The 7,379-nt window shown below is 39.5% G+C and overlaps 1 non-coding gene across 1 annotated transcript; it reads right to left on the bottom strand.

Moving 5' to 3' along the window:
• Positions 1-6,909: 6,909 nt before the first annotated feature.
• Positions 6,910-7,016, bottom strand: LOC148878114 (small nucleolar RNA R71). Its single transcript, XR_016106084.1, has one exon. It is a non-coding gene; the product is annotated as a small nucleolar RNA R71 (small nucleolar RNA).
• Positions 7,017-7,379: the final 363 nt, after the last annotated feature.

The following is a 7,379-nucleotide window of genomic DNA, read 5'->3' as shown; positions in this document are numbered from 1 at the left end:
TTCTTTCCGGTCCAAAGTTCATATGGAGTGTTCGGAACTAATTTGGTTGGAACCCGATTCAGCACATAAATCGCAGTCTCTAATGTGTAACCCCAAAAGGATGTGGGTAACTCTGAGACTCTGAGTGTATGAGAAGTGACTGGACCATATCCAATAAGGTCCTATTCCTCCTCTCTGAAACACCATTAAGTTGTGGTGTAGCAAGAGGAGCTAATTGTGATACTATCCCATTGTCCTTTAAGTAGTCCCTGAATTCGTCAGAGAGATACTCGCCAGCTCGATCAGATCGAAGGGCTTTAATTTCTCTCCCCAACTGTTTCTCGACCTCTTGACTAAACTCTTTGAACTTTTCAAAGGATTTAGACTTGTGTCTCATTAGGTACACATAACCATATCGTGAGAAATAATCTATGAAGGTGATGAAATACATGTGTTGATTCCATGTCCTAACACTCAAGGGACTACATACATCAGTATGTATTACGTCAAGTGTGCCTGTACATCTTTCAGGCTTACCGTCAAATGGCCGTTTTGTCATCTTGCCTTGTAGGCAAGGCTCACAGGTGGGAAGATCTTCTACAGTTAGAAAATCCAAAGTCGATAGTGCCACAGACACGTGAGATTAACTGTATCATGGGCACTCTTCTTGAGGATTTCATCCGACGTAGTTTCAGTTATGTTAGTTTCTAGAGAAGGATGTAGAACATAGAGATGATTCTCCAGTTCCTCATATGCGATGAATCTGTTATTTCTTTTAATAGTAATCGTATTACTAAAGAAGACAGAATAACCATCTGCACACAGTTTTGAAACAGAAATCAAATTTCTTATTAAGTTTTGTACATAAAGACAATCTTTCAGTACAACTTTTCCTTCTCTAAAAATTAACTCCACGGTTCCTAATGCCGTGGCTACAACAGTTGCAGTAGTCCCCAAGTAAAGAGTTACTTCTCCTTCACTCAGCTTCTACTCACCTTGAACCCCTATAGTGAGTTATACACATGAGTTGAAGCCCCGAAGTCAATACACCAGGATGCAGAAGGTACCAATAAAATGGTTTATATAACACAAGTTTCAAAATTACCTTTCTTGGATTCTAGGTAGGCAGGACAATTCCGTTTTCATTGGCCGGTCTTCTTGCAGAAGTCACAGGCATCCGATGCTTTGTCTTTCTTCTGCCTTTTGCCCGTTTTGCTAGCTTCAACAAGCATAGCTACAGGCTCATCCTTTTTAATCAGTTCTTCAGCTCTTTGCAACATATTGCTGAGCTCTTGCAAGCTGACATTCAGCTTGTTCATGTTATAGTTCATGATGAATGGATTAAAGGAAGGAGGCAAAGAATTAAGGATAGCATCTATCTGGGTTGCGAGCTCCAGCCCAGATCCAAGAGCTTCCAGTTCGTTGATGTAACCCATCATCCGAAGACAATGGTCGTGAACTTGTTGGCCCTTGGACATTTGAGTGGTCATGAACTGTTTTAAGACCTTTTGCCGAGTAGAACGATTCTGCTCTTCATACATCATCCTCAGGCTGTTCAATATGTCCTTGGCAAGTTCGATCTGATCGAACTGCCTCTTCATTGGGTTGTCCAAGGAGGCGATGATGTAACACCGGGTTAGGGTGTTTTTCTCCTCCCATTCCTGATAGTCTCTCCTTCGGACCTTAGAAGCCCTGTCTCCCAGATGCTCCAAGGCAGGATTTTTTGCCACTTTGTCCAGCTTTTCTAAAGCTAGGACCAGCATAAGGTTCCTATACCTGTCGGCGGAGTTTGAGCCCTTAAGCTTGTTGTCATCTTATCCTTAGGGAGTTTTGTTCTTATCTTGAACTAATCCTATCATATCTCTTATCTAATGCTCTAATCTCAATCTTCTTATCTCTCTATGATTACATTCAAGACTTTAGATCTGAAAAAACTCTCTCCTTGGAGATTAAATTCGAAATTCGGACTCTTAACTCTTGAATTCGAGTTGGGCTGCTTCAAGGTACTTCTGCGAGTTGGGCTTAAGTTGTGAAATGGGCCTGGCTGCGAACTTACTCCGACTTTGGGCTCGTTTTCGTACTCGATGCGTGCCGAATCTGTCAAAACCCAAAACATAAAAGTTGTGAGACTTCCTTTCATCTTTCTAATGGTTCTTGAATTGTCCAATTCGGTATCCGGAATTGAGAGTTAATCCCAGATTACAGACTATCGCCGAAACTGTGCAAAATCACCCGATTTACCCTGTTTTCTTCCAATTGCCTTCTTTATTGCCCTGAATCGAAATACAAGAGTAATGAGTCCATTTAAGTGCTAAATAAATGTAAAAGAGTGAATATTGGAGGATAAAATTAGGGTTCGTTTTGGTCTCATCAAATCCCCCCACACTTAAACTTTGCCCGTCCTCGGGCAAGGCAAAAACTCAAGTAACACAAGAGAGACTAACTATTGATTTTCAATCTTTCTTTTTCTCTACATGAGGCCTGGTTCATTTCATGCTTTAGTTCAGACTTGGTAACCTTTCCCTTTTCATCTCTTTCTTCCCTTTTTCTTGTCCAAGAGTGATCGCAAATCACCATTCCTCATGGTCCCACGTTAAATCGGTAGTCAAGGAGACAAGCCTTCCAGGGCTGAAACTCCTTGGACTGCATGGGTGCTCATTGCTTTTAACAAACCAATTCAGCCAGATGCAATTACTTTCCTTTAAATCAAAACAAGGTGTGCTTATTGCCATAAGCTTGCTATGTATCACATCTTCACCACTTAGTGTGAATTCCTAGGATCTGAAGGTGAGAATGGGGTTGGGGTTCTAGGGTGAGTGCATTTAATGCTCCATCTCACCCTTGCCCTTTTTTTTTTTTTTTTCAAGATGTGAGTGCATTTTATGCTCCATCTCACTCTTGCTTTCATTTCTAGATGTGAGTGCATTTCATACTCCATCTCACACTTGTTTTTGTTTCTAGATGTGAGTGCATTTTATGCTCCATCTCACATTAGTTACGATTTTATTTTCAAACTCCCTCTTTTTTTTTTTTCACAAGAATCACAGGGTTTCACCGCCTGATCCATGAATTCATTGATCGTGGTCTCTATATGTGATGAACTTACAATTTATCTATAATTTTTGAGGATTTTAGCATGGATTTTTATGCCGGTTTTATTAATTTTTGCCTTAATTTAGCTTAATGCTAAAAATAGGTTCAGGGATAATCAATCCAAGAAAAGGAAGGAAAAAGGCAAGAAAAGAAGGTTCAAAAAGACCAATTTCAGTCCAGCCCGGTCGTGGAAGCAAGAGAGAGCACTTCGGCCCAAAAAGAGCAAGTGAATTCCTTGAGAAAACCCAAGAAAATAAAGCCTAGCTATGAGGAGAATTCGGCCCAGCAAGGAAGGCCCATTTTTAGCCCAAATAACAGCCTAGAGTATAGCCCACATGAGCTCAAAAGCAAGCTAAGTTGTAGCCCAAATAGCAGCCCAAAGGGAGCTAGGGGCGGCAACTTCTAGGAGTTTCTTGAAGAGAAGGAGGGAGCACTCTAGAAGGTTCATGAGGGGTATAATACACCCCATTCTAGAGGCTACAAGAAGGGGCAAAGGCCCACTTGAAAAACTATATAAGGAGGCCTCTAGGAGGGGAGAAAGTTGTTCAATTGCTTGAGAGGAAGGCTCTCCCACTCTTAGATGTTCGGCCACCTTGAGAGAAGAGAAGAGAAGAAGGCTAGGCGCAAGGAAGAAGAAGAAGGGCTGAAGGAAGTTCAAGACAAGCAAGCTAGAAGAAGAAGGTGAGTTCGAATTGAGGGATTGTGATTCAAAGATTTTTTGTAATAAATCATTTGTAGTTTCATTCTCTTTTGATTTGAATTCAGTTTCTTAGTTATATGTTCTTTCTTCTTTCTCCTTGTTTCCATTCTTCCTTGATGTATTTCAGCTTGTAAAATTTCAGTTCAGCAATCTAATTCTTTTTGATTCATTCAAATGGTCATGCATTGTACTTGAAGTTTCTTGAATAAGGGTGTGATTGCAGATCAATTCGGCCAACTAACCTTCAAAACTCAGATCTGAATTCTCAGATCTGAGATTGCAAGATCTGAATGGCTTGAAAGAGAATTCAGATCAGCAATTTTCAGATTGGGCGAATTAATCTACAGCTTGGAATTCCTAGAGTGCTTGAGAGAGACTCTAGGAATTCAGATCTACTATTCAAGAACTGAATTGAGTGCAAGGTTAGAGATAACTTGCACAATTCAGTTGGTGATCAATTCAGATTTGAATTGATGCCTTAGAAGTGTTTGAAGAAATGCATGCATGGGGATTAGATTCTTGCTAGAGATAGAAGAACCGTCACTCATGCATAGGATGAACATGCACTTGAGAGAGGCTGTTCATGACCTTGGGGTTTCACAAAACCAAGGCTCAATCATGATTTATTCGAATGATCCAAATTGATAGATTGCTGAATTCTGAGATTGACATTTACTGCTTACTCTTCTAACCTGAATTGAAGGCAATTGGACCAATGATTTAGATAGATTTTAATTTAGGATTTCTTAGCTTTCATTAGAGTTTTGATTTATTTATTGATCAGATAAGAAATGTTCAATTTAGTATTGGTAATTGTTTCCTAAATCCTCGTGGGAATGATACTTCACTCACTACTTTATTACTTGAACGGCTAGTGCACTTGCTAGTGTCACAATGAGCCACACATCAAGTTTTTGGCGCCGTTGCCGGGGATTTAGAGAAGCAATATTAGGAAACATTGAGCATTCTTAATCTGATCTCATTCAGCATTGTATTCATAGTTGGGTTAATTTGCTAACTTTTTCATTTCAGCTTGGACTGCAACTGCTGTACTATTGTAGTTATGTTTCTTCTTTCTTAAGTAGATTACTTTCATTTTTTTTTTTTGTTTCAGTTTCATTTTAATAAAGGCATGTTTGATTTCTATTCAATCTTGGTGTTGTTCCCTTCAAAAAGAAAAAAAAAAAAGAAAAAATTCACATAAACATGAGTGTTGCAGATCTGAGTTGCATTCGGCACTCAGATCAGCAGATTTCAGATCTGCAGCACTCAGCCGAAAAGAGTTGCTTGTGTTTCAGACTTTATTTTTTTTCTTTCTTTCATTACAAAAAGAAAAAAACAAATTAAAAAAAAAAATGGGAGATCTTTTGAACAACCAGAGGAGCAATTGAGAATTCGGATCAGAACTCAGATCTGAGTTCAGATCTGAATTCTGCTATTGCAGATCTGCAACAGTTCAGATCTGAGTTCCTCTGAACTCAGACCTGAACTGATGAAATTTTGAGGGGAATTGGGTGTCATCACCACCCCAATTCACCCTAGGGCACTTCTGCCTTTCCCCAAAAACAATTTGGTAGCAATAACTGAAGGTAAGGCAATTGAGAATTCAGATCCAAACTCAAACTTGAGTTCAGATCTGAATTCTGCTGTTACAGATCTACTCAGTTCAGATCTGAATTCCTCTGAACTCAGATCTGAACCGATGCAAGTTTGAGGTGAATTGGGTGCCATCACTACCCCAATCCACCCTATGATACATCCAACCTGCCTCAAGGGTGAATGGATAGCAAGGAATGAGAGAAATTCAAATCTGAAATGCAGTTGATATGATGTGAGGACTGAACTGATACAGAGCATACTATGAATTCTGGGTGGACTGAATTCTTGGCTTTACCCAATTGTAACCGAGCTACATTAGCTAAGGAGGTGTATGTTTGGATTGAATAATTGTTATGCCTCAGATACTTAAAAAAAAATTAGCACTTTCCAAGTATTTCTTTTAGCATTCAGATCTGTAGCAGGGCTGCTATAGGGAAACAGTTAGCAGACCTGATTTCAGATTTCTACAAAAGTTGTATGGGCCGAATAGCTTGCAATACCAAACATTGCAGACCCAATTTTCAGGTCTTAGCAAGTGTTTGATATGCATCAGCTATACAGGTTTGAGCTTCAATTGTAGAGTTTAAAATCTTTAACCCAAGCCTAACTCAGAACTGGTTTTAGTTTATTTCAGATCCTTTTAAATTTTTTTTTTAGATCTGATTTCAGCCCTAAAGCATCACAGAATTGATTCCAACCTTAATGGATGTATATTGTAGTGTATACCAATGAGTGTGTATGAGATATCCAGCTCAGATCTGAATTATTATTTATTAATTTCTCTAGACTAACAATACCAAAGACTTGTAGATCTGAACTCAGATCTAAATTGGGTCTGAATTCAGATGTTGCAATCGATGGATGTAGATAAAGGAACCTTGAATAAGATGATTGGTTTAAATCTGCTTTTAGTATAATCGGCTTCATTTATTCATGATAGGATGTAGGTTTTGTATTCCAATAATTCACTTTACATTTTCAGTGTGATAGGATTAGTTATTTATTTTCTTTTGTGAATATTGGCATTTTTATTGCTTTGACTTTAACAGTTTATGACAAGCAGACCTGAACTGGAAGAGATCCTTTATGACCCGGAGATTGAACGGACTCTCCATGTCCGTTTGAGAGCTGCTAAGCAAGTCAGACAAGAAGCACAAGAAATGGCTGAACAAAGAACTATGATGGATTATGCCAAGCCCACCCTCACCGGGACTGTCTCCAGCATTATCAGTCCAACTATTGCTGTCAATAACTTCGAAATTAAACCGGCCATAATCCAAATGATACAAAATACGGTTCAGTTTTGTGGTATGGCCCATGAGGATCCGAATGCCCATATTGCTAACTTCTTGGAAATCTGTGACACCTTCAAACACAATGGGGTAAGTGATGATGCCATCCGGCTGAGGTTATTCCCATTTTCTTTGAAGGATAAAGCCAAAGCTTGGTTGAACTCATTACCGGTAGGATCTATAGCCACATGGGACGAAATGGCCAGCCGTTTTCTCTCTAAATATTTTCCCCCTTCTAAAACTGCTAAAATGAGGAATGACATCACTACTTTTTTCCAGCAAGAGGGGGAATCTTTATATGAATCATGGGAACGATACAAGGAGCTGTTAAGGAGAGTTCCTCACCATGGCCTCCCCATTTGGCTGCAAGTGCAGACTTTCTATAATGGTCTTACTGACTCAAATAAGACCATATTAGATGCTGCAGCCGGAGGATCCATAAATAATAAAACTCCTGAGGTTGCCCATGCACTTATTGAGGAAATGGCAGCCAACAATTATTAATGGCATTCGGAAAGGACTCAAACTAGGAAGCAGCAAGGCTTGCATAATGTTGACACTTATACAGCACTAGCTGCACAAATAGGAGCACTCAGTAAAAAAATGGATGAAATGCAGATAGCTGCCATGCATGTGCAGCCTCTTAATTGTGAAGTGTGTGGGGGAGGCCACATCAGTACAGACTGCCAAGTTGGCAATCAGTTCAGACCATCTAC

This window comes from Nelumbo lutea, chromosome 1 (assembly GCF_056320005.1).
Source record: "Nelumbo lutea isolate HS-2025 chromosome 1, American lotus-T2T, whole genome shotgun sequence".
Classification (NCBI taxonomy): Eukaryota; Viridiplantae; Streptophyta; class Magnoliopsida; order Proteales; family Nelumbonaceae; genus Nelumbo; species Nelumbo lutea.
This window is presented reverse-complemented; position numbering and strand designations above follow the sequence as displayed.